Source organism: Notothenia coriiceps, unplaced genomic scaffold, assembly GCF_000735185.1.
Source record: "Notothenia coriiceps isolate Sejong01 unplaced genomic scaffold, NC01 NC01_scaffold00035442, whole genome shotgun sequence".
Classification (NCBI taxonomy): Eukaryota; Metazoa; Chordata; class Actinopteri; order Perciformes; family Nototheniidae; genus Notothenia; species Notothenia coriiceps.
In genome coordinates, this window is record NW_011368143.1 from 109,703 (window position 1) to 117,307 (window position 7,605).

The following is a 7,605-nucleotide window of genomic DNA, read 5'->3' on the forward strand; positions in this document are numbered from 1 at the left end:
CTTCCCTTTTATTTAACTTTTTGGAAGAAGCTTTTTGGTGTCATTTAGTGCTTCCCTCCAAAAAACAAATGCTGGCCCTTTTTTCCCACTCAACTATTGTAGTATTTTGTCTTTGTGTCATGACAGGTGATTCATTCTGGTTTGTTCTTCAAGACAATTATTTAAATGTCGTTTAACTCATAAAACAGGCCTTACCTTACCCATCCGCCCGAGGATTTGTGCATCCGTCTGCAGATTCACAGCTGCCAATTTATTTTTATCTCCCCCCTCCTGCTCTTCCTCTCGGTCATGTAAGGGTTTCATTGCCTACTACAGCAATAATGTGTGGCATACAGTATGTAGTCATGCTGGATGAACCAGCCTTGATTGTAGTTCTTTTATAATGCTTGCTGTAGGTGTAAACATTTGTTTATTTCCTTGCCTGTGAAGTAAAGGTCTTAGGCTTACATATAAATCTTTTTTTGAAGCGCCATTTCAACTGTAATGTTCTCTTTTTTTCATTCATGTATTAAATCACAAAATTATGATATTTGTCTTTTTTGAAAATTACAGCCAACAAGTCCTGACACTGGAATACTAATTGGATTGCAATCGTCAAAAGTTGTTAATGGCGGATAAGAAACCAATGACTACCAGCATTGTTTTATTTAAACTAATGTTACTCACAAATGTAACTTTTTCTATCAACACAAAAATGTAAATTCTATTTACATCCAAGAACTCAAGTAGTGACACTTCTAAGCATAAAATCCTTCTATTATTCCATCTATTTTATTATTTTTACTTTACATGGATTACTTTCCATTGAATAGGTTGAGTCCTTTAAGAAAAATGAATCCTTCTTCCCTTTCAACACCACGGACATCAGCATTAACAATCTCTTGACAGCCAAATGCGAAGACACGCTCCTCACTCTGGGAGCGTTCTTAGAATTCATTTCCATTTAACTCACTTGTCGAGTTTTGTTGTTTGGTTCTTGATGAAGCTGTGTTTACCAGAGCACTGCCAAGCAATGCTCCAGTTTAATCCCTGTGGTTGCATTATGCAGGGATTTGATTCACAGCCCAAACCAGAGTTAAGCCGAGGCTCCCAAGTATTCTGCCCTACAAAAGGTAAAAGACCTTAACATCAACATCGTCCAAAAAAATAACTTTTTCAAGTATTACTATATTAATCACGTGGACCTGGATCCTGTTTCTCCTGGGTTTGTTGTTAAAAGAGAATGGGCTGTGTTCACCTTGACTGAGAAAAGCTCTGTAGAAACCACGGCAAATTCCCCTAACTTCACTTCTGGTTCTCTCGCTCCGGTTTGATGCACTTGGAGTGCTTTGTTTAGTCAGTCATAAAGTCACTATTTCGAGCTCAAGTGTTTTGAGTCGCTATTCTGTGTCTTACACTGAAGCTTTCTAAATTCAAATGTCATACGTTATGCAGACTGGATGAAGAGCAAACATGTTGTTGTTCTTAATCTTATCAGACTTTTATCGAAATGGCCGGCTGAACTGTTGGGGGAAATGTTTTTAGAATGGCCAGATAAAGAGAAAATACTACTAAAAATATAATCATACAGGACAAAAATCTAGTGCGAGACAAAATAGTTAACCATCAGAAATTATTTCAATGCAACCAGGAAAACAAACATAGAGTTAGCTTAATGGTTGTTATTAAAGTGAAAGCATTTTTCTCAACACAAGCGTTAACATTTTGCCTATCAGTCTGTATTATGACCAATAACGTTGTGTATTGCTAACTAATCTTTAATGAAGGTTACTGGCCCCTTCATCCACTATTTTGCAGAAAGTGTGAAGGCAGAAAACTTTCAAATTAGGGTCAAAGTTCACGTTTGAGTTTATGGGGGTTAGTTCATGGAAGTCTGTTTTGAAATTGATGAATGCTTTAAGACTGACAAATAAGTCAAACAGCAGATATGGCTCAGTTATTGAGTGTCCTCCAATACCATCTCTCCAATGTTTCATTTCATTCATGGAAACTGGGAAAACCCTCTGCGCGGTTTAAGAATAGTTCACTTCAGTAAAACATGCTGACCCTAGAGATTAGAATACATATCCATGTGGTTTGTGCTAAAAATATACCAAAATCATTGTAATCCCATCAAACTAAGCTAAATCACTGAGAGGCGTTATACATCTCTTTGCGCGGATGAGCCTAGAAAAGTCTCACATCACTGATTCAGGCAGGATTTAAACCGTCGATCTTCGCTCTGAGAAACAACGAGTCGTGGGCTGCCACCTGTCGAAAGATGCCACAGAGGGAGGACGTGAAATCTGCCACCGCCGCCAACTGAAGACCCTGTGTTTCAGGTCCCAAGCTGCAGGGACAGAAGGACCCAGAGAAACAAAGCCAACGCACGTACATCCCTATGATTCCCCTCCTCATGTCAGACCTGCCCTGGCTGCATTTCCCTGTGCTCTCCCTGCTGGCGATCGTTCATCATGCCGTCACACGCAGAGCGAGGGGGGGGGGTGGGGGGGGGGGAGCTCAGCTCGTGTGTCTCTGCCGTGCAGCGGCTCCCTGGCACAGGCACGGGGGGCCACTGCATAATCAGCTGCTCCTCTCGATGCCCAAAATACCTCATCTGCATTAACTTCATCGCAGCTGCTTTATTTTATCTCCGCTGAATTGATTTACTGTGAGTCACCCGGATTGAACCGCAGATATAATCGCGGGTTCATGTTTACAAAATAATCTACGGGACACAAAGCCAAAGAGTGAAACATCCAGCGGATTGCAGGGGTAATTCGGCGGATTGTTTTAATGGGCAAGAGTCTGCCCACTGGAAGCATTTGCTCATAAAATCTTTTTGCATATTTCATAATCTAATATTTAGGTCACCTGCGTTGAGAACATTTGTGGAATCTTTTTCTATACGACCAGCTATGCCGCCGTATTGTTACGATGAACAGAGCTAACTAATCCCTCTTCTTAATTGTGTGGGATAATGTGCTTTACATTTCCAGCAGTTGGAAGCGGGATATTTAATGAAGCCCACTGGGGCTAGTTTGCAAAAAAGTAAAACCTACTTCCGAATACAGTCGTCTGTGCAACTGGATATCTCATGAGGACACAGCTTGATATTTGTTACATTCCCCCGATGGGTTTTGCTTTTGACGCTGGATTGGTTTTGTTGTTATAAGCTTTTTTCTGCCCTTGCAAGAAGACATGACACCTCTTTGTGTATTGCTTTTCAACCAGTGCATATTTCCAGCACAACTTTAAGATCTTCAATCAGTGTGCCATTTTTGTGTTTCTGTTGCTGTGGGTATTTTAAGCCGCATCCCTGTTTTAAGCCGCTAAAGCGATGTGTCAGGCCTTATTCCCACACCCAGCAGGTTGTTGTTCTTCATGATAGATCACCAGCAGGCATATTACCAGCCCCGGTTGTTATTGTCACTGATGTACAGCCCCAAGACATCGCCTTCTTATGTTCACAGTTCCTCAGAGTGTTATGTGTCATGTAATAAGAGTGTACACCTTTTGTCCACGCTGGGTCTGCAGGGACCCTGGAGGTAAGGATGGGAGGACGGGATGGGAGGGTGGGGGGGATGTGAGATTGAGGCGACACGTCTGGTTGCTGTCCCTGGGAGAGGAATGTGCCGTGGTCACCCCAGACATCCCCAGATGTTCCCGGACATCATGCGGACAGAGTAGTTGACAGACCCGAGAGACGCGGAGTCACAGCGTGATTAATCACCGCACACGCTGCATCATGCGGCCCGGGCTCCGGCTGGCCCCACTCAGCCCGATGATGGGCCGCCCTACTGCAAAACATCCCCTCCTGCAAAGAAAAATATTGACTCTCGTAATATTTTTTACCAAGTAGCCTAAGTACACAACACAAACATCTGCCCAAAGATGTTATGTAACAATTTCCAAAATTGGGATCAATAAAGTACCATCTTATCTTAATGAGCAAATCTCCAAAACTTGTAACTGTTTTCCTCATTATTGCGTATTTGTTCTGTTTGTGACTTGCTTTTGTTATTCCTCTGGATGTTTTTTTGTCCCCAGGTCAACCTTGAAAAGAGATTTAATTTAATTGAAACTGCTCTGTACCAAAGCCTGCCACCTTGCTTTGACAGTAGAGGCTAAATGAAAAATATTAGGGACCGTCTAAAAGTGCATGCAGATGAACCAAGGGGATCATGGGAGATTTCTGTCAGCAGCTTCCATACAGGCATAGGTTTGTGTGCGTCTCCAAAGGCTAAAATCCCCAAGTTCCTTCCAGAGGGAGTTTCTCTCCCACACACTCCCTCACCTGCCTGAAACGCCTCCAATGGACTCCTTTAGAGACATCACTATGTGACACTTGAACTTCTATTGGCTAGCGCTCCAACACATTGTGCTTGATAGGCTAAGGGGCGGGACATCTATTAGCTGTTGTTCAATCACAACAGAGCCGGCCAGCTAACCATGCAGAGCAGACATGGCTCTGGTTTCAGACAGAGGGTGAAAAGAAGGTGCAGCACCAACAGTATGAGAAAATAAAGAGATTTTTGAACATTAAACCAGGTTTAATGTTCAAAAATCTCTTTATTTTCTCATACTGTTGGTGCTGCACCTTCTTTTCACCCTCTGTCTGAAACCAGAGCCATGTCTGCTCTGCATGGNGCCCATGCAAAGACAGGGTGGAGGAGAGGAAAGTAGAGCGAAATGAGGCATGGCTAAAATGCATGATCTGTTTGGTATTTTGAAAAAGAAAACGTATAAATATACCTTATATAGGTATGGCCCTACAAATACCAAACAGATCATGCATTTTAGCCATGCCTCATTTCGCTCTACTTTCNACACCGTCGCTGTAGTTCATTGAAGCTAGATCTGAAGACTTAAAGAGGTCGACCTCAAACATGAACAACAAAGAGCGCACTCATATATCTTCAGTTTATAATAGAGCTGCTTCCGCCCATGTCTTGTTCAAAGGCTGCTCCTGCTGGAGAACCACCTAAACATGAAAATATGCTTAATAAAAAAGGCCAAGAACTGTATTTTTCATTTAAATTGCCCGTCCGAGTTCCTCTTGGACAAAGGCAGTGTGACAGAATGATCGCCTGAACATGAAAAAAGCAGTATTATATTGAAAGCACCATCTTGTATTAGGAGTCATTAGCATTTGAATGATTCTGGCTTGAGTCGGCGGAACAAATGGACATGTAAATCCTCCGAGTTACAGCACAAGTATTCCCCTCGCCGTCATTTATGTGACCCAATAAAGGGATAATGAGCCATCACTGAACCGTCAATTAAAGGTGCCATTATGTTCTCGGTGTTTGTTTTGTCAGTTGACGTGCCATCATCTCGCAATACTGAAGGTATTCAGCATCCTCTGGAGAGTACTGTATGCACGCTGATAACAAATAGGAGTTATATAAGTGATGGCTGAATTATCCATGCTGCCTCAGGAGCTTTCCTCACTGAACGAAAAGCTTCTATATTTTGAAGTAGGAACACTAAGGGAAGTTTTTTGTATAGTCAATGGGGCTTAGTCTGAGGTTACAGACAGAAAGAAGGCTTTATTTAGACCTCTTCATGCAGCCTCATCTCCTGAAAATGACGTTTCCATTCCATTAAAGGCCATTTTTAATATGTTTTGGGGAAAACAGACATTTCTACAAAGTTTTACTTGAATTTAAATCTAGGTCACACAAACATAGGACTTCCATCCAGGTGAGCACCGCTTGTGTCCAGTGTGAAGTCAGAGTGGAATTTCTTTATTTGACGCCCATCATTTGGACCCTAACCCGTTATAAATACTTATTTTAAGCAAATCCATAAGCCTTACCAAGTTGTGTGGTTGTCTGTATTTGTTTTTGCTTTATTAGAATGTACTAAATGTAATGCATGTTAAAGTCTGGGACTATAATCCCAAAGAAAATATGTTTCTTAGAAATGTATTTGAGAAACCTATTTATTTGTTTTGGCCAATTTGTTGTAGGAACCAGTTTGGTTCCAAATAAGTCTGATTAATGTAATAATATTCTTTAAAACTGATTCTAAACTTGATATAATTCTTCGAACAATGGCCTCTGTGCAAGTGGCAATTACAGACAAGTGGATAATTTAATATTCCTTTATTTCTCAGAAATCTTTAGACGGTTTCTCTGAATGCAGCATCATTAGGTCAGTAGACTAAGAGCTGAACTGACTAAGAGCTAATAGATTATTTTAAAGGCTGCAATTCAAAAGTCATTTTTAGCTTAGAAGTGATCCAAACTGAGTGAAATGATTGGCAGCCATGATGAAAGATAATAGCTGATTGAATTTTGATAATTTCCTTTAGCACACACTGTCAATTATATGTATGTATTTATGTCTACCTTCTTGGAACAATGTTTTGCATGTATGCATTATACAATGAAACAGTGTCGCTTGATGCTATTAACTGGTGAATGGTGCGTTGCTTTAACTGGTGAAGGAACTGAGGAGCCGCTTTATCTTGATTGCTTATGTAAGGGATACTAATATATTTTTCCTTTCTTAAGACCTTGTTAATTCTTCTTCACATCTTTCTTTAACCTCATAAATATTTTTCCAACAAGAGATTAAAACAAAAATGGAACAACAAACAGAAAGTAGCAAACAAGTTTCCTATGTTAACTACCTATTTCATGTGATAAGCTAAATTGTTGTGTTATGGCTCAGTGTGTTCCCTGTGCCTTTCTCTCTCCAGTAGCTCTTCACAAGTGCGCTGATTTTCTGTAATGAGGGTCACAACGAGGTGCACCTGGAAAAGGAAGTGTTTAAAACCTTAAAAAAAGAGAGGACTCTGGTTTGGGGACTGTTGGTGTTTCTGCCTCTCGCCCAAATATTCATTGCTTGTTATAAATCCTATGGATTTGATTGTTTATAGATCCCATTCTGGGGTGTTTTGGGGTCAGGGTCGGAATTATGTTAGCCCTATTGGGCCGTCTAAGGGTGGGGAATAACATTCATAAAGACAAAGATTTAAAAAGTGAGTAAAATCTTACAATCACCTTACGTCTTCCGTTAGCTGCATTATCCACCATGAGCTAATGGTCATACCACGAACAACCCCGGAATAAAGGGAGATTTATTGAGTGTTTTGAGTAAAGTTTCGCTTTATATCCTTTGAATTAAACCTTTCAATTGTGATGAGATTGTGTTATTTCTGCTTTGAACAGACAGACGGATTGATTTTTGCAAATGGCTGTCAGAATAAGGAGTCAGAAAAAACTTAAAGGGGACCTATCATGCAAAATGCACCTTTGTATGTCTTTTATACATGAATATGTGTCCCCGGTGTGTCAGGGAACTCACCAAGTGTCAGAAAACACAACCCTCTCTCTTTTCCTCCATACCCAAATCTCTAAAAACGGGGCTTTAACGGATCTGATACAGACTGATACAGATGTGAAAATAGTCTGACGTCAGTGACGAGGAGCTCCGCCTATATGGCCAACTCTCCACCAATCAGGGGAATGAGAGGTTGAAGTGGCATGGTAACAGCATGGTAGCAGCATGGTAACATGACGCTCGTAACTTGGCCCCCTCCTTTGCAGGGGGGCGTGGTCAGCTGCAGCCCATGCAAAGACAGGGTGGAGGAGAGGAAAGTAGAGCGAAATGAGG